This window comes from Ipomoea nil, unplaced genomic scaffold, assembly GCF_001879475.1.
Source record: "Ipomoea nil cultivar Tokyo-kokei standard unplaced genomic scaffold, Asagao_1.1 scaffold1525, whole genome shotgun sequence".
NCBI classification, from domain to species: Eukaryota; Viridiplantae; Streptophyta; class Magnoliopsida; order Solanales; family Convolvulaceae; genus Ipomoea; species Ipomoea nil.
The window spans coordinates 386,213-410,074 of NW_017617953.1; the positions used below are offsets into that span (position 1 = coordinate 386,213).

Consider the following 23,862-nt stretch of genomic DNA (forward strand, 5'->3'; position numbering starts at 1 on the left):
TGAATTTCTTAGGCAACGATAGAAAAAAAATTAAATTTTTTAATTATTTGAAACAATGCAATTTTCTTTGGTTAATACAAAAACATTTTTTAATTATTTGAAACAATGCAATATTCTTTGGTTAATACAAAAACTATTTTGAAATAATGAAATTCATTTTAAATTTTTAATTGTAGGATATTAACTCTTTAACCAGTAAAGGATCTTGTGGTCTTTTTAGCGGCATGAAGTAGCTCTCCGATATAGGAGGTCATGGGATTGAGCCCCATTTGGAAAATATTGATTCTTTCTGATTTAGTAGGTTGAGGAAGAAGTTATAAACAAATATTACATTGAAACAGAGTAATTTGTAGAAAAAAAAAAAAAAAGCTAAAAAAAAATAATGATCCGTTTCGATTTTTCTACCATAAAAGAACACACAAGTTTTTTTAGCCGAGTGATTAGGGCGTGTGCCTGCTAAGTACATGCGTTTTCCCAACGAGAGTCCAAATCTCTCAAGCAACGATAAAAGTAAATTTTAAATTATTTGATACAATGCAATTTTCTTTGGTTAATTCCAAAAAAAAAAAATATTGTAACTATTTTAAAATATTGAAGTTAGTTTTAAACTTTTGATTGAAGTACATTAACTCTTTAACAAGTTAATGATCTTGTGGACATTTTAGTGGCATGAAGTGGCTCTCCTAAATAGGACGTCATGAGTTTGAGAGTCTTTCTGATTCAGTAGGTTGAGAAAGTACTTAAAAACAAATATTACATTGTATCAAAGTAAGTTGTTGGAAAAAATCTCTTAAAAAGATTGTAATCTGTTTTTTTCATATACAATAAAATAGTATACAAGTTGCTTTGGCCGAGTGGTTAAGGCGTGCCCCTGCTAAGTACATGTGATTTCCCTGCGAGAGTTTGAATTTCTTAGGCAACGATAGAAAAAAAATTAAATTTTTTAATTATTTGAAACAATGCAATTTTCTTTGGTTAATACAAAAACATTTTTTAATTATTTGAAACAATGCAATATTCTTTGGTTAATACAAAAACTATTTTGAAATAATGAAATTCATTTTAAATTTTTAATTGTAGGATATTAACTCTTTAACCAGTAAAGGATCTTGTGGTCTTTTTAGCGGCATGAAGTAGCTCTCCGATATAGGAGGTCATGGGATTGAGCCCCATTTGGGAAATATTGATTCTTTGTGATTTAGTAGGTTGAGGAAGTAGTTATAAACAAATATTACATTGAAACAGGGTAATTTTTAGAAAAAGAAAAAGCTAAAAAAAATAATGATCCGTTTCGATTTTTATACCATAAAAGAACACACAAGTTTTTTTAGCCGAGTGGTTGGGGCGTGTGCCTGCTAAGTACATGCGTTTTCCCAACGAGAGTCCAAATCTCTCAAGCAACGATAAAAGTAAATTTTAAATTATTTGAAACAATGCAATTTTCTTAGGTTAATTCCAAAAAATAAAAATAAAAAAATTATTGTAACTATTTTAAAATATTGAAGTTCGTTTTAAACTTTTGATTGAAGTACATTAACTCTTTAACCAGTTAATGATCTTGTGGACATTTTAGTGGCATGAAGTGGCTCTCCTAAATAGAACGTCATGAGTTTGAGAGTCTTTGTGATTCAGTAGGTTGAGAAAGTTCTTAAAAACAAATATTACATTGTATCAAAGTAAGTTGTTGGAAAAAATATCATAAAAAGAACGTAATCCATTTTTTTCATATACAATAAAATACCTCACATGTTGCTTTGGTCAAGTGGTTAAGGCGTGTGCCTGTTAAGTACATGGGGTTTCCCCGCGAGAGTTTGAATCTCTCAAGCAACGATAGATGTAAATTTTTTAATTATTTGAAACAATGCAATTTTCTTTGGTTAATACAAAAACTATTTTGATATTATGAAATTCGTTTTAAATTTTTAATTGTCGGATAGGAACTCTTTAACCAGTAAATGATCATGTGGTCTTTTTAGCGGCATGAAGTAGCTCTCCCATATAGGAGGTCATGGGATTGAGCCCCATTTGGGAAATATTGATTCTTTGTGATTTAGTAGGTTGAGGATGTAGTTATAAACAAATATTACACTGAAACAGAGTAATTTGTAGAAAAAAAAAACTAAAAAAAAATAATGATCCGTTTCGATTTTTCTACCATAAAAGAACAAACAAGTTTTTTTAGCCGAGTGGTTAGGGCGTGTGCTTGCTAAGTACATGCGTTTTCCCAACGAGAGTCCAAATCTCTCAAGCAACGATAAAAGTAAATTTTAAATTATTTGAAACAATGCAATTTTCTTTGGTTAATTCCAAAAATAAAAAATAAAAAAATATTGTAACTATTTTAAAATATTGAAGTTCGTTTTAAACATTTGATTGATGTACATTAACTCTTTAACCAGTTAATGATGTTGTGGACTTTTTAGTGGCATGAAGTGGCTCTCCTAAATAGGACGTCATGAGTTTAAGAGTCTTTGTGATTCAGTAGGTTGAGAAAGTTCTTAAAAACAAATATTACATTGTATCAAAGTAAGTTGTTGGAAAAAATCTCTTAAAAAGATAGTAATCCATTTTTTCATATACAATAAAATAGCACACATGTTGCTTTGGCCGAGTCGTTAAGCCGTGTGGCTACTATGTACATGGGGTTTCCCCGTGAGAGTTCGAATCTCTTAGGCAACGATAGAAATAAATTTTTTAATTATTTGAAACTATGCAATTTTCTTTGGTTAATACAAAAACTATTTTGAAATAATGAAATTCGTTTTAAATTTTTAATTGTAGGATATGAACTCTTTAACCAGTAAATGAACTTGTGGTCTTTTTAGCGGCATGATGTAGCTCTCCGATATAGGAGGTCATGGGATTGAGCACCATTTGGGAAATATTGATTCTTTGTGATTTAGTAGGTTGAGGAAGTAGTTATAAACAAATATTACATTGAAACAGAGTAATTTGTAGAAAAAAAAAACTTAAAAAAAAATAATGATCCGTTTCGATTTTTCTACCATAAAAGAACACACAAGTTTTTTTAGCCGAGTGGTTAGTGCGTGTGCCTACTAAGTACATGTGTTTTCCCAACGAGAGTCCAAATCTCTCAAGCAACGATAAAAGTAAATTTTAAATTATTTGAAAATTGCAATTTTCTTTGGTTAATTCCAAAAAATAAAAAATAAAATCTTGTAACTATTTTAAAATATTTAAGTTCGTTTTAAACTTTTTATCGAAGTACATTAACTCATTAACCAGTAAATGATCTTGTGCACTTTTTAGTGGCATGTAGTGGCTCTCCTAAATAGGACGTCATGGGTTTGAGAGTCTTTGTGATTCAGTAGGTTGAGAAAGTACTTAAAAACAAATATTACATTGTATCAAAGTAAGTTGTTGGAAAAAATCTCTTAAAAAGATAGTAATCCGTTTTTTTCATATACAATAAAATAATACACATGTTTCTTTGGTCGAGTGGTTAAGGCGTGTGCCTGCTACGTGCATGGGGTTTCCACGCGAGAGTTCAAATCTCTCAGGCAACGATAAAAGTAAATTTTTTAATTATTTGAAACAATGCAATTTTCTATGGTTAATACAAAATCTATTTTGAAATAATGAAATTCATTTTAAATTTTTAATTGTAGGATATGAACTCTTTAAGCAGTAAATGATCTTGAGGTCTTTTTTGCGTCATGAAGTAGCTCTCCGATATAGGAGGTCATGGGATTGAGCCCCATTTGGAAAATATTGATTCTTTCTGATTTAGTAGGTTGAGGAAGAAGTTATAAACAAATATTACATTGAAACAGAGTAATTTGTAGAAAAAAAAAAAAAGCTAAAAAAAAATAATGATCCGTTTCGATTTTTCTACCATAAAAGAACACACAAGTTTTTTTAGCCGAGTGATTAGGGCGTGTGCCTGCTAAGTACATGCGTTTTCCCAACGAGAGTCCAAATCTCTCAAGCAACGATAAAAGTAAATTTTAAATTATTTGATACAATGCAATTTTCTTTGGTTAATTCCAAAAAAAAAAAAAAAAATATTGTAACTATTTTAAAATATTGAAGTTAGTTTTAAACTTTTGATTGAAGTACATTAACTCTTTAACAAGTTAATGATCTTGTGGACATTTTAGTGGCATGAAGTGGCTCTCCTAAATAGGACGTCATGAGTTTGAGAGTCTTTCTGATTCAGTAGGTTGAGAAAGTACTTAAAAACAAATATTACATTGTATCAAAGTAAGTTGTTGGAAAAAATCTCTTAAAAAGATTGTAATCTGTTTTTTTCATATACAATAAAATAATATACATGTTGCTTTGGCCGAGTGGTTAAGGCGTGCCCCTGCTAAGTACATGTGATTTCCCTGCGAGAGTTTGAATTTCTTAGGCAACGATAGAAAAAAAATAAAATTTTTTAATTATTTGAAACAATGCAATTTTCTTTGGTTAATACAAAAACATTTTTTAATTATTTGAAACAATGCAATATTCTTTGGTTAATACAAAAACTATTTTGAAATAATGAAATTCATTTTAAAATTTTAATTGTAGGATATTAACTCTTTAACCAGTAAAGGATCTTGTGGTCTTTTTAGCGGCATGAAGTAGCTCTCCGATATAGGAGGTCATGGGATTGAGCCCCATTTGGAAAATATTGATTCTTTCTGATTTAGTAGGTTGAGGAAGAAGTTATAAACAAATATTACATTGAAACAGAGTAATTTGTAGAAAAAAAAAAAAAGCTAAAAAAAAATAATGATCCGTTTCGATTTTTCTACCATAAAAGAACACACAAGTTTTTTTAGCCGAGTGATTAGGGCGTGTGCCTGCTAAGTACATGCGTTTTCCCAACGAGAGTCCAAATCTCTCAAGCAACGATAAAAGTAAATTTTAAATTATTTGATACAATGCAATTTTCTTTGGTTAATTCCAAAAAAAAAAATATTGTAACTATTTTAAAATATTGAAGTTAGTTTTAAACTTTTGATTGAAGTACATTAACTCTTTAACAAGTTAATGATCTTGTGGACATTTTAGTGGCATGAAGTGGCTCTCCTAAATAGGACGTCATGAGTTTGAGAGTCTTTCTGATTCAGTAGGTTGAGAAAGTACTTAAAAACAAATATTACATTGTATCAAAGTAAGTTGTTGGAAAAAATCTCTTAAAAAGATTGTAATCTGTTTTTTTCATATACAATAAAATAGTATACAAGTTGCTTTGGCCGAGTGGTTAAGGCGTGCCCCTGCTAAGTACATGTGATTTCCCTGCGAGAGTTTGAATTTCTTAGGCAACGATAGAAAAAAAATTAAATTTTTTAATTATTTGAAACAATGCAATTTTCTTTGGTTAATACAAAAACATTTTTTAATTATTTGAAACAATGCAATATTCTTTGGTTAATACAAAAACTATTTTGAAATAATGAAATTCATTTTAAATTTTTAATTGTAGGATATTAACTCTTTAACCAGTAAAGGATCTTGTGGTCTTTTTAGAGGCATGAAGTAGCTCTCCGATATAGGAGGTCATGGGATTGAGCCCCATTTGGGAAATATTGATTCTTTGTGATTTAGTAGGTTGAGGAAGTAGTTATAAACAAATATTACATTGAAACAGGGTAATTTTTAGAAAAAGAAAAAGCTAAAAAAAATAATGATCCGTTTCGATTTTTATACCATAAAAGAACACACAAGTTTTTTTAGCCGAGTGGTTGGGGCGTGTGCCTGCTAAGTACATGCGTTTTCCCAACGAGAGTCCAAATCTCTCAAGCAACGATAAAAGTAAATTTTAAATTATTTGAAACAATGCAATTTTCTTAGGTTAATTCCAAAAAATAAAAATAAAAAAATTATTGTAACTATTTTAAAATATTGAAGTTCGTTTTAAACTTTTGATTGAAGTACATTAACTCTTTAACCAGTTAATGATCTTGTGGACATTTTAGTGGCATGAAGTGGCTCTCCTAAATAGAACGTCATGAGTTTGAGAGTCTTTGTGATTCAGTAGGTTGAGAAAGTTCTTAAAAACAAATATTACATTGTATCAAAGTAAGTTGTTGGAAAAAATATTATAAAAAGAACGTAATCCATTTTTTTCATATACAATAAAATACCTCACATGTTGCTTTGGTCAAGTGGTTAAGGCGTGTGCCTGTTAAGTACATGGGGTTTCCCCGCGAGAGTTTGAATCTCTCAAGCAACGATAGATGTAAATTTTTTAATTATTTGAAACAATGCAATTTTCTTTGGTTAATACAAAAACTATTTTGATATTATGAAATTCGTTTTAAATTTTTAATTGTCGGATAGGAACTCTTTAACCAGTAAATGATCATGTGGTCTTTTTAGCGGCATGAAGTAGCTCTCCCATATAGGAGGTCATGGGATTGAGCCCCATTTGGGAAATATTGATTCTTTGTGATTTAGTAGGTTGAGGATGTAGTTATAAACAAATATTACATTGAAACAGAGTAATTTGTAGAAAAAAAAAAAACTAAAAAAAAAAATAATGATCGGTTTCGATTTTTCTACCATAAAAGAACACACAAGTTTTTTTAGACGAGTGGTTAGGGCGTGTGCCTGCTAAGTACATGCGTTTTCCCAACGAGAGTCCAAATCTCTCAAGCAACGATAAAAGTAAATTTTATATTATTTGAAACAATGCAATTTTCTTTGGTTAATTCCAAAAAAAAAAAAATAAAAAAATATTGTAACTATTTTAAAATATTGAAGTTCGTTTTAAACTTTTAATTGAAGTACAATAACTCTTTAACCAGTTAATGATGTTGTGGACTTTTTAGTGGCATGAAGTGGCTCTCCTAAATAGGACGTCATGAGTTTGAGAGTCTTTGTGATTCAATATGTTGAGAAAGTACTTATAAACAAATATTACATTGTATCAAAGTAAGTTGTAGGAAAAAAAAAAAGCTCTAAAAAAGATAGTAATCCGTTTTTTTCATATACAATAAAATAACACACATGGTGCTTTGGCAGAGTGGTTAAGGCGTGTGCCTGCTAAGTACATGGGGTTTCCACGCGAGAGTTTGAATCTCTCTAGCAACAATAGGAGTAAATTTTTTAATTATTTGAAACAATGCAATTTTCTTTGGTTAATAAAAAAACTCTTTTGAAATAATGAAATTCGTTTTAAATTTTTAATAGTAGGATATGAAATCTTTAACCAGTAAATGATCTTGTGGTCTTTTAAGCGGCATGAAGTAGCTCTCCTGTATAGGAGGTCATGGGATTGAGCCCGATTTGGGAAATATTGATTCTTTGTGATTTAGTAGGTTGAGTGAAGTAGTTATAAACAAATATTACATTGTAACATAGTAGTTTGTAGCAAAAAAAAAAAAAAAAAAAACTGAAATAAAAATAACAATCCGTTTCGATTTTTCGACCATAAAAGAACACACAAGTTGTTTTAGCCGAGTGATAAGGGCTTGTGCCTGTTAAGTAAATGCGTTTCCCAACGAGAGTCCAAATCTCTCAAGCAACGATAAAAGTAAATTTTATATTATTTGAAACCATGCAATTTTCTTTGGTTAATTCCAAAAAATAAAAAATAAAATCTTGTAACTATTTTAAAATATTGAAGTTCGTTTTAAACTTTTTATTAAAGTACATTAACTCTTTAACCAGCAAATGATCTTGTGGACATTTTAGTGGCATGTAGTGGCTCTCCTAAATGGGACGTCATGAGTTTGAGAGTCTTTGTGATTCTGTAGGTTGAGAAAGTACTTAAAAACAAATATTACATTGTATCAAAGTAAGTTGTTGGAAAAAATCTCTAAAAAAGATACTAATCCGTTTTTTTCATATACAATAAAAAAACACGCACGTTGCTTTGGCCGAGTGGTTAACACGTATGCCTGCTAAGTACATGGGGTTTCCCTGCGAGAGTTCGAATCTCTCAGGCAACGATAGAAGTAAATTTTTTAATTATTTGAAACAATGCAATTTTCTTTGGTTAATAGAAAAACTATTTTGAAATAATGAAATTCGTTTTAAACTTTTAATTGTAGGATATGAACTCTTTAACCAGTAAATGGTCTTGTGGTCTTTTGAGTGGCATGAAGTAGCTCTCCTATATAGGAGGTCATGGGATTGATCCCGATTTGGGAAATATTGATTCTTTGTGATTTAGTAGGTTGAGTGAAGTAGTTAAAAACAAATATTACATTGTAACAGAGTAATTTGTACGAAAAAAAAAAAAAACTAAAAAAAAAAATAATGATCCGTTTCGATTTTTCTACCATAAAAGAACACACAAGTTTTTTTAGCCGAGTGGTTAGGGCGTGTGCCTGCTAAGTACATGCGTTTTCCCAACGAGAGTCCAAATCTCTCAAGCAACGATAAAAGTAAATTTTATATTATTTGAAACAATGCAATTTTCTTTGGTTAATTCCAAAAAAAAAAATAAAAAAAATATTGTAACTATTTTAAAATATTGAAGTTCGTTTTAAACTTTTAATTGAAGTACAATAACTCTTTAACCAGTAAATGATGTTGTGGACTTTTTAGTGGCATGAAGTGGCTCTTCTAAATAGGACGTCATGAGTTTGAGAGTCTTTGTGATTCAATATGTTGAGAAAGTACTTATATACAAATATTACATTGTATCAAAGTAAGTTGTAGGAAAAAAAAAGCTCTAAAAAAGATAGTAATCCGTTTTTTTCATATACAATAAAACAACACACAAGTTGCTTTGGCCGAGTGGTTAAGGCGTGTGCATGCTAAGTACATGGGGTTTCCCTACGAGAGTTCGAATCTCTAAGGTAATGATAAAAGTAATTTTTTAATTATTTGAAACAGTGCAATTTTCTTTGGTTAATACAAAAACTATTTTGAAATATTGAAATTCGTTTTATACTTTGAATTGTAGGATACGAACTCTTTAACCAGTAAATGATCTTGTGGACTTTTTAGTAGCATGAAGTGGCTCTCCTAAATAAGACGTCATGAGTTTGAGAGTCTTTGTGATTCAGTAGGTTCAGAAAGGACATATAAACAAATATTACATTGTATGAAAGTAAGTTGTAAGAAAAAAAAATCTTTAAAAAAGAAAGTAATGTGTTTTTTTCATGTACAATAAAAAAACACACAAGTGGCTTTGGCCGAGTGGTTAAGGTGTGTGCTTGCTAAGTATATGGGGTTTCCTCGCTAGAGTTTGAATCTCTCAGGCAATGATTGAAGTAAATTTTTTAATTATTTGAAACAATGCAATTTTCTTTGGTTAATACAAAAACTATTTTGAAATATTGAAATTCGTTTTACACTTTTAATTGTAGGATATGAACTCTTTAACCAGTAAATGATCTTGTGGTCTTTTTAGCGGCATGAAGTAGCTCTCCTATATAGGAGGTGTTGGTATTGAGCCACATTTGGGAAATATAGATTCTTTGTGATTTAGTAGGTTGAGGAACTAGTTATAAACAAATATTACATATTAAGAGAGTAATTTGTAGAAAAAAAAAACAAAAAAATAATAATAATGATCCGTTCCGATTTTTCTACCATAAAAGAACACAGAAGTTGTTTTATCCGAGTGGTTAGGGCGTGTGCCTGCAAAGTACTTGCGTTTTCCCAACGAGAGGCCAAATCTCTCAAGCAACGATAAAAGTAAATTTTAAATTAGTTGAAACAATGCAATTTTCTTTGGTTAATTCCAAAAAATAAAAAATAAAATCTTGTAACTATTTTAAAATATTGAAGTTCGTTTGAAACTTTTGATTGAAGTACATTAACTCTTTTACTAGTAAATGATCTTGTGGACTTTTTTCGTGGCATGAAGTGGCTCTCCTAAATAGGACGTCATGAGTTTGAGAGTCTTTGTGATTCAGTAGATTGAGAAAGTACTTATAAACAAATTTTACATTGTATCAAAGTAAGTTGTAGGAAACAATCTTTAAAAAAGATAGTCATACGTATTGTTCTTTTACAATTAAAAATCACACAAGTTACTCTGGCCGAGTGGTTAAGGCTTGTGCCTGCTAAGTACATGGGGTTTCCCCGCGACAGTTTGAATCACTCAATCAACGATAGAAGTATATTTTTTAATTAGTTGAAACAATGCAATTTTCTTTGGTTAATACAAAAACTATTTTGAAATATTGAAATTCGTTTTAAACTTTTAATTGTAGGATATGAACTCTTTAACCAGTAAATGATCTTGTGGTATATTTAGCGGCATGAAGTGACTCTCCTATATAGGAGGTCATGGGAAATATTGATTCTTTGTGATTTAGTAGGTTGAGGAAGTAGTTATAAACAAATATTTCATTGTAACAGAGTAATTTCTAGAAAAAAAACTCTAAAAAAAATAATGAACCATTTCGATTTTTCTACCATAAAGAACACACAAGTTGTTTTGGCTGAGTGGTTAAAGCGTGTGCCTGAATCTCCTAAGCAACAATAAAAGTAAATTTTTTTTATTTGAAACAATGCAATTTTCTTTGGTTAATACCAAAAAATAAAAAATAAAATCTTGTAACTATTTTAAAATATTGAAGTTTGTTTTAAACTTTTGATTGGAGTACATTAACTTTTTAACCAGTAAAAGATCTTGTGGACTTTTTACTGGCATGAAGTGGCTTTCCTATATAGGACGTCATGAGTTTGAGAGTCTTTGTGATTCAGTAGGTTGAGAAAGTACTTATAAAAAAATATTACATTGTATCAAAGTAAGTTGTAGGTATAAATCTCTATAAAACATAGTGATCCGTTTTTTTCTTTTACAATTAAAAAACACACAAGTTGCTTTGGCCGAGTGGTTAAGACGTGTGCCTGCTAAGTACATGGGGTTTCCCTGCGACAATTCGAATCTCTCAGGCAAAGATAAAAGTAAATTTTTTAATTATTTGAAACAACGCAATTTTCTTTCGTTAATACAAAAACTATTTGGAAATATTGAAATTCGTTTTAAACTTTTAATTGTAGGATATGAACTCTTTAACCAGTAAATGATCTTGTGGACTTTTTAGCGGCATGAAGTAGCTCTCCTATATAGGTGGGCATGGGATTGAGCCCCATTCAGGAAATATTGATTCTTTGTGATTTAGTAGGTTGAGGAAGTAGTTATAAACAAATATTACTGTGACACCCCAAAAATCCACACTCCAATCCATGAATTAATTGAGTAATTAATTCTATTTCTTTTGAGGAATTGATTCCTAAAATCCTAATTTTTAATACTCAAGGACTAGTATTTGACTAGTCAATCTTTAAGTTGTGTTGTACCTTGTGCTTTTAGTTCCCTTGTTCCTTACACTTTCTAAGGGTTAGTAAGGGTAGCCTTGTATTTTAACCAAGAGTTAGTATTGTATCCTAACCTAGAAGACTTCTTCATTTCATTCCTTACAATTCCTAGAAAAATATCTCTACATTCTCTCTAGAATAGAAGTGTAGCTTATTCTCCAAGCCAAGTTGAGACCCTTGTCAAGATTCCAAGTTTTGCTTCCAAGATTCAACCTTTCACCTATTTGGGCATCTAGAAGGGTAAGATCTAAGCTTGTCTAGTCTTTTTGGTTCCATCTTAGTTGTCTTTTTCTTAAAGGTAGGATCTTTATGATCTTTTGGTTTGATCTTGAAGTGGGTTTGAGAAGTGAGCCTAGTGGAGAGCTTGTTGTGGTGTTAGAGAAGTCTTTTGGTCTTCAAGAGGTAACACATGCTCTACAAAACCTATTTTGCTTACCTATATGTGATTTCTTGGATTCTACTTGTGTTTTGCTATGATATGTGAGGGTTTATGCATTTATCTTGTGATATTGCATATCTAGAGCTTGTGTTTAGGGTTTCTTTGTGCCATTGCTTGGCATTTTCCTTGGTTCAAGTCATTTTGTTGTGTTTGGTGAGATTTGGCATGTTTTGGACTTGAATTTGTGTTTGGAGAAGAAAATCCCCGAAGGGATTTGTTGTGGAACAGGTATGTTCCCGCGGGCGGAACGGCGGGCGGGGCACCACCCGCCGGCCTACCCGCGGGTACACAGCCTCGTGGGATATTGTTCCCGCGGGCGGGACCACGGGTGGGGCACTACCCGTGGGTCCACCCGCGGGTACATGGTTGTGGTGATGTTGGGATTTGTTCCCCGTGATTTGGTTGTCGTGGTGTTTGATCTCTTGTCTTCCCGATGTTCTTTTGTGGAACTATTTGAGTGTCTTCTTGATGTTTTGTAGGTCTAGAAATATATGGTAGGTATCCATGTAGGGTCTTTGGTGTCTTGATTCGTGCTAAGTGTTCAACATTGTGCTTCGTTGGACCAATAGGTGTCTTGTGTGTTCCTCGGAACTATCTTGAGTTTCCCCGTTGTTAAGCATGCTAGTTTTTCGTCTTAATACTAGCGTGTGTGTGGTTTGTACCTTCCGTTTGGTTGATGATAACTTGTGTTATTCATCGTTGTGGTTGTGGGTTGTGACCCGTTCCTTGATTGAGTGTGTTTCATACCTTCCTTGCAATCCGTTGATTGATTCGTGTGAGTGGTGGTGCGTGTGTGGCTCTACCTAGATTGCACGATTAGTGGTATGGGACACTAGTCACCAAGGTATTGCAGCGGTCCTCGTGGTGGCCGTGACGTGATTATGGAGTTGTGGCCTGAGTGATGGGTCCACGTGATTGGGGGATAACATTGTGTTATCCGGGAATGTGTTGCCGTGATTTGTGGTGGTTCGTTGGTGGTTATAGGTGGGGGACGACGGTCTCGGCGGAATAAGGTTGGACTTGGCTGTACAGGGGATCTTGGAGGTAATGGTTGGAAAGAAGGTACAAGGTTGGGGGTAGCCATAAGGTTGGAACAGTGCATAAGGAAGGCATACCAAACTCGTGATGGGTGATGTTGCGAGGGCTTGTAAAGCCGGCGTTGTGTGATCTTCTCTCATGACGTGTGTAGTCACGGAGGCTTGTGGTGTTTTGGCATGTGTTGCCGTTGGGTGAGTCTTTATCCTTGTGTGTGGTAAACCTATGTGGTTGGGATGTGTTCCCGGTGTTATCCTTGTGAGTGGTGAGTCTTGTGTTGTCCTTTGATCTTGGCTTTTGACTTATATATATATGTATTCCGTTTCGAAAATGGTTTTTATATCTTATATCTACCTATTTATGATACTTAACGGTATTGGTGGGTTACCAGCATTATTCGCTGACCGGGCGTCGTCCCAATGTTTATCTTTGTATCTTTCAGGTGGTGTTTAGACGAGAGCGATGTCTAGAGCCTGGTAGCTTAGCACCGTTGTGTTTTTGTGGCCTGTGTGCCAATGTTTTTAGACTGCTTTAGATTGATGTATTGGGATAGTACTATACACTTGCAGATTGTTGCCTTAGCGTTACCTAGTGTGGTATACGTGGCATAACACCCCTTTTTGGATTTCTTTTATCCAGTTTCCGTTTATCTTCCGCTGTCCTAGTTTTGTTGTTAATCTGCTTGTGTTAGGGCTTCAATTGGGCCTTGTTTTTTGGGGGTGTTACAATTACATTGTAACCAGTAAATGATCTTGTGGTCTTTTTAGCGGCATGATGTAACTCTCCTATATAGGATGTCATGGGATTGAGCCCCATTTGGGAAATATTGATTCTTTGTGATTTAATAGGTTGATGAAGTAGTTATAAACAAATATTACATTGTAACAGAGTAATTTGTAGAAAAAAAAAAACTAAAATAAAAATAAGGGAAAATTGTAAAAAATGCCCTCTATAATATGTCAATTATCAATGTCACTCCTGAATTATGAGTGGTGTAAATGTTGCCCCTCAATTATCAAAATGGTGCACATATAGCCCCTCCCGTAACGGACATGTGGTTCCCCATTAGTGTACGACACCGTTAAGTCGGAGTAAATATGTAATTTAGTTGTTTTTTCCCAACCTCGATTCGAAGTACCAACGATTGACAGCGGTGGGGAACCACAAGTCGGTTACGGAAGGGGCTATATGTGCACCATTTTGATAATTAAGGGGCAACATTTACACCACTCATAATTCAGGGGTGACATTGATAATTGGCATATTATAGAGGGGCATTGTTTACAATTTTCCCTAAAAATAATAATTCGTTTCGATTTTTCTACCATAAAAGAACACACAAGTTGTTTTAGCCGAGTGGTTAGGGCGTGTGCCTGCTAAGTACATGCGTTTTCCCAACAAGAGTCCAAATCTCTCAAGCAACGATAAAAGTAAATTTTAAATTATTTGAAATAATGCAATTTTCTTTGGTTAATTCCAAAAAAAAAAAAAATATTGTAACTATTTTAAAATATTGAAGTTCGTTTTAAACTTTTGATTGAAGTACATTAACTCTTTAACCAGTAAATGATCTTGTGGACTTTTTAGTGGCATGAAGTGGCTCTCCTAAATAGGACCTCATGAGTTTGAGAGTCTTTGTGATTCAGTAGGTTGAGAAAGTACTTAAAAACAAATATTACATTGTATCAAAGTAAGTTGTTGGAAAAAATCTCAAAAAAAGATAGTAATCCGTTTTTTTCATATACAATTAAAAAACACACAAGTTGCTTTGGCCGAGTGGTTAAGGCCTGTGCCTGCTAAGTACATGGGGTTTCCCCGCGACAGTTTGAGTCTCTCAATCAACGATAGAAGTAAATTTTTTATTTATTTGAAACAATGCAATTTTCTTTCGTTAATACAAAAACTATTTTGAAATAATGAAATTCGTGTTAAACTTTTAATTGTAGGATATGAACTCTTTCACCAGTAAATAATCTTGTGGTCTTTTTAGCGGCATTAAGTAGCTCTCCGATATAGGAGGTCATGGGATTGAGTCCCATTTGGGAAATATTGATTCTTTGTGATTTAGTAGGTTGAGAAAGTAGTTATAAAAAAATATTACATTGAAACAGAGTAATTTGTAGCAAAAAAAAAAAATAAAAAAAAAATAATGATCCATTTCGATTTTTCTACCATAAAAGAACACAGAAGTTGTTTTAGCCGAGTGGTTAGGGCGTGTGCCTGCTAAGTACATGCGTTTTCCCAAACGAGAGTCCAAATCTCTCAAGCAACGATAAAAGTAAATTTTAAATTATTTGAAAAATGCAATTTTCTTTGGTTAATTCCAAAAAATAAAAAATAAAATCTTGCAACTATTTTAAAATATTGAAGTTCGTTTTAAACTTTTTATTGAAGTACATTAACTCTTTAACCAGTAAATGATCTTATGGACTTTTTAGTGGCATGTAGTGGCTCTCCTAAATGGGACGTCATGAGTTTGAGAGTCTTTGTGATTCAGTAGGTTGAGAAAGTACTTAAAAACAAATATTACATTGTATCAAAGTAAGTTGTTGGAAAAAATCTCTAAAAAAGATAGTAATCCGTTTTTTTCATATACAATAAAAAAACACACACGTTGCTTTGGTCGAGTGGTTAAGGCGTGTGCCTGCTAAGTACATGGGGTTTCCCTGCCAGAGTTCGAATCTCTCAGGCAACGATAGGAGTAAATTTTTAAATTATTTGAAACAATGCAATATTCTTTGGTTAATACAAAAACTATTTTGAAATAACGAAATTCGTTTTAAACTTTTAATAGTAGGATATGAACTCTTTAACCAGTAAATGATCTTGTGGTCTTTTAGCGGCACGATGTACCTCTCCTATATAGGAGGTCATGAGATTGTGCCTGAGTTGGGAAATATTGATTCTTTGTGATTTAGTAGGTTGAGTGAAGTAGTTATAAACAAATATTACATTGTAACAGAGTAATTTGTAGGAAAAAAAACTAAAATAAAAATAATAATCCGTTTCGATTTTTCGACCATAAAAGAACACACAAGTTGTTTTAGCCGAGTGGTTAGGGTGGGTGCTTGCTAGGTACATGCGTTTCCCAACGAGATTCCAAATCTCTCAAGCAACGATAAAAGTAAATTTTAAATTATTTGAACCATGCAATTTTCTTTGGTTAATTCCAAAAAATAAATAAAAAATATTGTAACTATTTTAAAATATTGAAGTTCGTTTTAAACTTTTGATTGAATTACATTAACTCTGTAACAAGTTAATGATCTTGTGGACTTTCTTAGTGGCATGAAGTGGCTCTCCTAAATAGGACGTCATGAGTTTGAGAGTCTTTGTGATTCAATATGTTGAGAAAGTACTTATAAACAAATATTACATTGTATCAAAGTAAGTTGTAGGGAAAAAAAAGCTCTAAAAAATATAGTAATCCGTTTTTTCGTGTACAATAAAAGAACACACAAGTTGCTTTGGCTGAGTGGTTAAGGCGTGTGCCTGCTAAGTACATGGGGTTTCCCCCGCGAGAGTTTGAATCTCTCAGGTAATGATAAAAGTAAATTTTTAATTATTTGAAATAGTGCAATTTTCTTGGGTTAATACAAAAACTATTTTGAAATATTGAAATTCGTTTTAAACTTTTAATTGTAGGATATGAACTCTTTAACTAGTAAATGATCTTGTGGACTTTTTAGTAGCATGAAGTGGCTCTGCTAAATAGGACGTCATGAGTTTGAGAGTCTTTGTGATTCAGTAGGTTGAGAAAGGACATATAAACAAATATTACATTGTATGAAAGTAAGTTGTAGGAAAAAAAATCTCTAAAAAAGAAATTAATGCGTTTTTTTCACGTACAATAAAAAAACACACAAGTTGCTTTGGTTAAGTGGTTAAGGTGTGTGCCTGCTAAGTATATGGGGGTTCCCCGCTAGAGTTTGAATCTCTCAGGCAACGATAGAAGTAAATTTTTTAATTATTTGAAACAATGCAATTTTCTTTGGTTAATACAAAAACTATTTTGAAATATTGAAATTCGTTTTACACTTTTAATTGTAGGATATGAACTCTTTAACGGGTAAATGATCTTGTGGTCTTTTTAGCTGCATGAAGTAGCTCTCCTATATAGGGGGTCTTGGTATTGAGCCCCATTTGGGAACTCTTTAACCAGTAAATGATCTTGTGGTCTTCTAAGAGAGTAATTTGTAGAAAAAAAAAAAAACAAAAACGTAATAATAATGATCCGTTCTGATTTTTCTACCATAAAAGAACACACATGTTGTTTTAGCCAAGTGGTTAGGGCGTGTGCCTGCTTAGTACATGTGTTTTCCCAACGAGAGGCCAAATCTCTCAATCAACGATAAAAGTAAATATTATATTAGTTGAAACAATGAAATTTTCTTTGGTTAATTCCAAAAAATAAAAAATAAAATCTTGTAACTATTTTAAAATATTGATGTTCGTTTTAAACTTTTAATTGTAGGATATGAACTCTTTAACCAGTAAATGATCTTGTGGTATATTTAGCGGCATGAAGTGGCTCTCGTATATAGGAGGTCAGGGGAAATATTGATTCTTTGTGATTTAGCAGGTTGAGGAAGTAGTTATAAACAAATATTTCATTGTAACAGAGTAATTTCTAGAAAAAAAACTCTAAAAAAAAATAATGAACCGTTTCGATTTTTCTACCATAAAGAACACACAAGTTGTTTTGGCCAAGTGGTTAAGGCGTGTGCCTGAATCTCCCAAGCAACGATAAAAGAAACTTTTTTTTTATTTGAAACAATGCAATTTTCTTTGCTTAATACCAAAAAATAAAAAATAAAATCTTGTAACTATTTTAAAATATTGAAGTTTGTTTTAAACTTTTGATTGGAGTACATTAACTTTTTAACCAGTAAATGATCTTGTGGACTTTTTAGTGGCATGAAGTGGCTTTCCTATATAGGACGTCATGAGTTTGAGAGTCTTTGTGATTCAGTAGGTTGAGAAAGTACTTATAAACAAATATTACATTGTATCAAAGTAAGTTGTAGGAATAAATCTCCATAAAACATAGTGATCCGTTTTTTTTTCTTTTACAATTAAAGAACACACAAGTTGCTTTGGCCGAGTGGTTATGATGTGTGCCTGCTAAGTACATGGGGTTTCCCTGTGACAATTCAAATCTCTCAGGCAAAGATAGAAGTAAATTTTTTAATTATTTGAAACAATGCAACTTTCTTTCGTTAATACAAAAACTATTTGGAAATATTGAAATTCGTTTTAAACTTTTAATTGTAGGATATGAACTCTTTAACCAGTAAATGATCTTGTGGTCTTTTTAGCGGCATGAAGTAGCTCTCCTATATAACGTGTTCATGGGATTGAGCCCCATTCGGGAAATATTGATTCTTTGTGATTTAGTAGGTTGAGGAAGTAGTTATAAATAAATATTACATTGTAACAGAGTAATTTGTAGAAAAAAAAAAACTAAAAAAAAAATAATGATCCGTTTCGATTTTTCTACCATAAAAGAACACACAAGTTGTTTTAGCCGAGTGGTTAGGGCGTGTGCCTGCTAAGTACATGCGTTTTCCCAACGAGAGTCCAATTCTCTCATGCAACGATAAAAGTAACTTTTAAATTATTTGAAACAATACAATTTTCTTTGGTTAATTCCAAAAAATAAATAAAAAATATTGTAACTATTTTAAAATATTGAAGTTCGTTTTAAACTTTTGATTGAAGTACATTAACTCTTTAACCAGTTAATGATCTTGTGGACTTTTTAGTGGCATGAAGTGGTTCTCCAAAATAGGACGTCATGAGTTTGAGAGTCTTTGTGATTCAGTATGTTGAGAAAGTACTTATAAACAAATATTACATTGTATCAAAGTAAGTTGTATGAAATAAAAAGCTCTTAAAAAGATAGTAATCCTTTTTTTCATGTACAATAAAAAACACACAAGTTGCTTTGGCTGAGTGGTTAAGGCGTGTGCCTGTTAAGTACATGGGGTTTCCCCGCGAGAGTTTTAATCTCTTAGGGAATGATTTTAGTAAATTTTACAATTATTTGAAACAGTGCAATTTTCTTTGGTTAATACAAAAACTATTTTGAAATATTGAAATTCGTTTTAAACTTTTAATTGTAGGATTTGAACTCTTTAACCAGTAAATGATCTTGTGGTCTTTTTAGCGGCATGAAGTAGCTCTCCTATATAGGAGGTCTTGGTATTGAGTCCCATTTGGGAAATATTGATTCTATGTGATTTAGTAGGTTGAGAAAGTAGTTATAAACAAATATTACATTGTAACAGAGTAATTTGAAGAAAAAAAAAAACTAAAAAAAAAATAATTATCCGTTCCGATTTTTCTACCATAAAAGAACACACAAGTTGTTTTAGACGAATGGTTAGGGTGTGTGCCGGCTAAGTACATGTGTTTTCCCAACAAGAGTCCAAATCTCTCAAGCAACGATAAAAGTAAATTTTAAATTAATTGAAACAATGCAATTTTCTTTTGTTAATTCCAAAAAATAAAAAATAAAATCTTGTAACTATTTTAAAATATTGAAGTTTGTTTTAAACTTTTGATTGGAGTACATTAACTTTTTAACCAGTAAATGATCTTGTGGACTTTTTAGTGGCATGAAGTGGCTTTCCTAAATAGGACGTCATGAGTTTGAGAGTCTTTGTGATTCAGTAGGTTGAGAAAGTACTTATAAACAAATATTACATTGTATCAAAGTAAGTTGTAGGAAAAAATCTCTATGAAACATAGTGATCCGTTTTTTTCTTATACAGTTAAAAAACACACAAGTTGCTTTGGCCGAGTGGTTTAGACGTGTGCCTGCTAAGTACATGGGGTTTCCTCGCGACAATTCGAATCTCTCAAGAAAAGATAGAAGTAAATTTTTTAATTATTTGAAACAATGCAATTTTCTTTCGTTAATACAAAAACTATTTTGAAATATTGAAATTCGTTTTGAACTTTTAATTGTAGGATATTAATTTGACCAGTAAATGTTCTTGTGTTATATTTAGCGGCATGAAGTGGCTCTCCCGGAAATATTGATTCTTTGTGATTTAGTAGGTTGAGGAAGTAGATATAAACAAATATTACATTGTAACAGAGTAATTTGTAGAAAAAAACTCTATAAAAAAATAATGATCCGTTTCGATTTTTCTACCATAAAGAACACACAAGTTGTTTTGGCCGAGTGGTTAAGGCGTGTGCCTGAATCTCTCACGCAACGATAATAATAAATTTTTATTATTTGAAACAATGCAATTTTCTTTTGTTAATTCCAAAAAATAAAAAATAAAATCTTGTAACTATTTTAAAATTTTGAAGTTCGTTTTAAACTTTTGATTGAAGTACATTAACTCTTTAACCAGTAAACAATCTTGTAGACTTTTTAGTAGCATGAAGTGGCTCTCCTAAATAGGACGTCATGAGTTTGAGAGTCTTTGTGATTCAGTAGGTTGAGAAAGTACTTATAAACAAATATTATATTGTATTAAACTAAGTTGTAGGAAAAAATCTCTTAAAAAGATAGTTGATGTTTTGTTCTTGTACAATTAAAACACATACAAGTTGCTTTGGCTGAGTGGTTAAGGCGTGTGCCTGCTAAGTACTTGTGTTTACCCAACCAGTGTCTGAATCCCTCAAGCAACGATAAATTTTAATTATTTGAAACAATGCAATTTTCTTCAGTTAATACAAAAAAATAGTCACGTATTGGCCTGCTATCTGCGCGCTTCCCATTGTCACGTATTGAAAAGTCGAGTCAGTCGGCTTTAGATTTAGTTTTTTTCTGACATTTGGGGACCATCTTCTGTGCCCACAGTTGATGGCCATAAATACTTTGTTCTGTTCGTCGACGTCTACTCCAGGTTTATGTGGATTTATCCCATGCGCTTAAAGTCTGATATTTACAATATCTTCAATAGGTTTCGAGCATTAGTGGAAAAACAGTTCTCCCGCCCAATAAAATGTGTCCAATCCGACATGGGCGCTGAATACATGAAGTTAGGTGTAACACCCCCTAAAAACAAGCTATTTAAAAGTCTTAAACATGCAGATAACTCAACTAAACAACAAACACAGTGGAAGACTAACAGATAACTTAGATAAACATAAATCCAAATCACGGGGTGTTATGCCACGTTCACCAAAAAGGATGAACGCTACAGCAATATCTGCATTGTTTACAACTAATCCATAGTCTCAAAAGTCTACAACTAAACTGGCACACAGGCCACAAAACAAGCGGGAGAAGCTACACTAGCAAGCACTAGATTGCGCACTCGTCTAGACATCACCTGAAAGAACACAATAAAACATGGGACGACTCCCGGTCAGCGAATAATGCTGGTAACCCACCAATACATGTGAAATATCATACATAGATAAGGTATAAGTTGTAAAGCCATTTTCGAAACGGAATACATAAGTATATAAGTACAAAACCAAGAGCAATAGTCAACACAAGACTCAACACTCTCTCAACAAGGATACGGGAACACATCCCAAAACCACAAAGGATAACCACAACACAAAGGATAAAGACAAGACCGATGACAACACATGCCTAGGCAACACATGCCCTTGTGACTGCACACGTCACAAGAAGAGAACTGACAACAACGGCTATACAAGCCCTCGTGACATCACCCATCACGAGTTGATATGCCTTCCGTATGCCCGGTTCCAACCTTATGGCTACCCCAACCTTGTATCTTCTTCCAACCATTACCTCCAGGACCCCTGTACTTCTTAGTCCAACCTTTTCCCTCCTGGGACCGTCGTCCCCCACCAACGACCACCAACGAGACCACCAATTTCATAGTACATGAGGGTACCGTACACACACACGGCAACACATGCCACCCAGGAATCACGTGAACCTTACACAAAGGTCACAACTCCATAATCACGTCACGGCCACCACGAGGACCGCTGCAATACCTTGGTGACTAGTGTCCCATACCACTAATCGTGCAATCCAGGTAAAGCCACACACACATCACACCACAACCGGAATCAATCAACGGATCACAACGAAGATATGAAGCTAAACTCAATCAAGGAATGGATCACAGTCCAATAACAACAACGATGAATAACACAAGTTATCAACCACCAATAGGAAGGTACAAACAACACACATGCTAGCATTTAAACACCAAACTAGCATGCTTATCAAACGGGTAAACCAAAGGTAGTTCCGAAGAACACACAAGACTCATCACGGTTCAACGAAACACAATGTTGAACACTTAGCACGATTCAAGACACCAAAACCTACATGGAATCCTACCATATAATTCTAGACATACGAAACATCAAGAAGACACTCAAATAGTTCCACAAAAGAACATCAGGAAGTCCAAAGACCAAATACCGAGTCAAAAGAATCACGGGGAACAAATCCCCCAACAACCAACATAACGTACCCGTGGGTAGGCCCACGGGTAGGCCTCTACCCGCGGTTCCGCCCGCGGGTACAGGCTGCCCGAACAATGTACCCCGCGGGTGGGCGGCGGGTTAGACCTCTACCCGTCGTTCCGCCCGTGGGTACACCCCTGTAACACAATATAACACTTCGCGGATTTCCATCTCCAAACTCAAGTTCAAGTCCAAAACATGCCAAATCTCACCAAATACAACAAAAATGACTTGAATCAAAGGAAATGCCAAGCAATGGCACACAAGAACCCTAAACACAAGCTCTAGATATGCATTTTCACAAGACAATGCATAAACCCTCACATTTCATAGCAAAACACATGTAGAATCCAAGAAATATTCACAAATAGGTAAGCAAAATAGGTTTTGTAGAGTATGGGTTACCTCTTGTAGACTAAAGACTTCACTTTACACCTCAACAAGCTCCTCACAAGGCTCACCTTCCAAACCCACTTCAAGAACATAACAAAATATCATAAAGATCCTATCTTTAAGAAAAGACACCTTAGATAAAACCAAAAACACAAGATGAACTTAGATCTTACCCTCCTAGATGCCCAAATATAAGAAAGGTTGAATCTTGGAAGCAACTCTTGAAGTTTTGGCAAGGTTCCAACTTTGCTTGGAAGAAAAGCTACTCACCTTTTAGAGAGAGGGTGGAGCTAGATTTTTAGAAAAGTGTAAGGAGAGAATGAAGGTGGTCTACTAGGTTAGGTTACATTACCAACAACATGTGAAAGGTCAAGAATACCCTTACAAACATAAGGAAGTGTAAGGAACAAGGGAACTCCTTACAAAGCTCAATGTACAACTTTGACTTTGGGGTTGACTAGTCAATTACTAGTCCCCAACTATTAAATTTTTGGAGTTTAAGGAATTAAATTCCAAATTGGAATAGGATTAATTACTTAATTAATCGCTTAATTGAATTTGGATTTCGGGGTGTCACATCATCTCCCCCTTCAAAGAAGCTTCGTCCCCGAAGCTTGGGTACGACGAATTAAAGACAAACGATGATAGGAAACAACATTGTCACAAGAGGTATAAGAACAACTCTTTTGGTCAAATACTCCAAAAGATTTCACAAGATTTCAAGGCAAAGAAGTATCCCAAAGCAAGGAAGAAGGCATTTTAAATCAAGGATTGGCAAGAGTTTAACAAACGGTTGAATTGAGCATCAAGAACTCTAGCCTCAACACAACGCCGACTTCTAGACAACAACTAAGAACTAGATAACCAACACCAAACACCAACTACTAATCTAGCTAAACAACAAAGCAACAAGCAAAACAAGCACAAAGGCGAACACAGACAACCACAACACAAGCTAGAACTCCTCACTCTCCGACTCCTCGGCCTCCTCAGATTCTTCATCATCTTCTCCTTTGCGGCTTGAACTGGCTTCAATCTGGTCTAGACTCTAATTCACTGCGACAAACTGTGTCTTCATGTAGGTGAAACCCTCCTCGATCATGCGGTTCTGCTGACGAAGCAAGGCGACAACATGCTCCTCATGCGTCATGGAGTCGTGCTCCCTCTTGGTGCGGGCTTCTCTTCTTCTTTGGTTCTCTTCACTTTCCGAGTCACTTTCATCAGCCTCAACAGCTTCCGATGCTTCCATCTCATCCTCACGATCGGCCTCATCTTCAACTTCTTCATCGCCTCCCAAACTCTAGACTGCAAGGCTCAACTTCCCGGCGTGA

At 33.6% G+C, this 23,862-nt stretch overlaps 5 non-coding genes across 5 annotated transcripts; all 5 read left to right on the forward strand.

The window, feature by feature from the left end:
- The first annotated feature begins 1,748 nt into the window (after positions 1-1,748).
- TRNAN-GUU lies at positions 1,749-1,830 on the forward strand. Its single transcript has one exon. It is a non-coding gene; the product is annotated as a tRNA-Asn (tRNA).
- Positions 1,831-6,105: 4,275 nt separating this feature from the next.
- Positions 6,106-6,187, forward strand: TRNAN-GUU. Its single transcript has one exon. It is a non-coding gene; the product is annotated as a tRNA-Asn (tRNA).
- Positions 6,188-7,825: 1,638 nt separating this feature from the next.
- TRNAS-GCU lies at positions 7,826-7,907 on the forward strand. The gene has a single exon. It is a non-coding gene; the product is annotated as a tRNA-Ser (tRNA).
- A 7,421-nt stretch (positions 7,908-15,328) lies between these two features.
- On the forward strand, positions 15,329-15,410 carry TRNAS-GCU. Its single transcript has one exon. It is a non-coding gene; the product is annotated as a tRNA-Ser (tRNA).
- A 766-nt stretch (positions 15,411-16,176) lies between these two features.
- Positions 16,177-16,259, forward strand: TRNAS-GCU. Its single transcript has one exon. It is a non-coding gene; the product is annotated as a tRNA-Ser (tRNA).
- Positions 16,260-23,862: the final 7,603 nt, after the last annotated feature.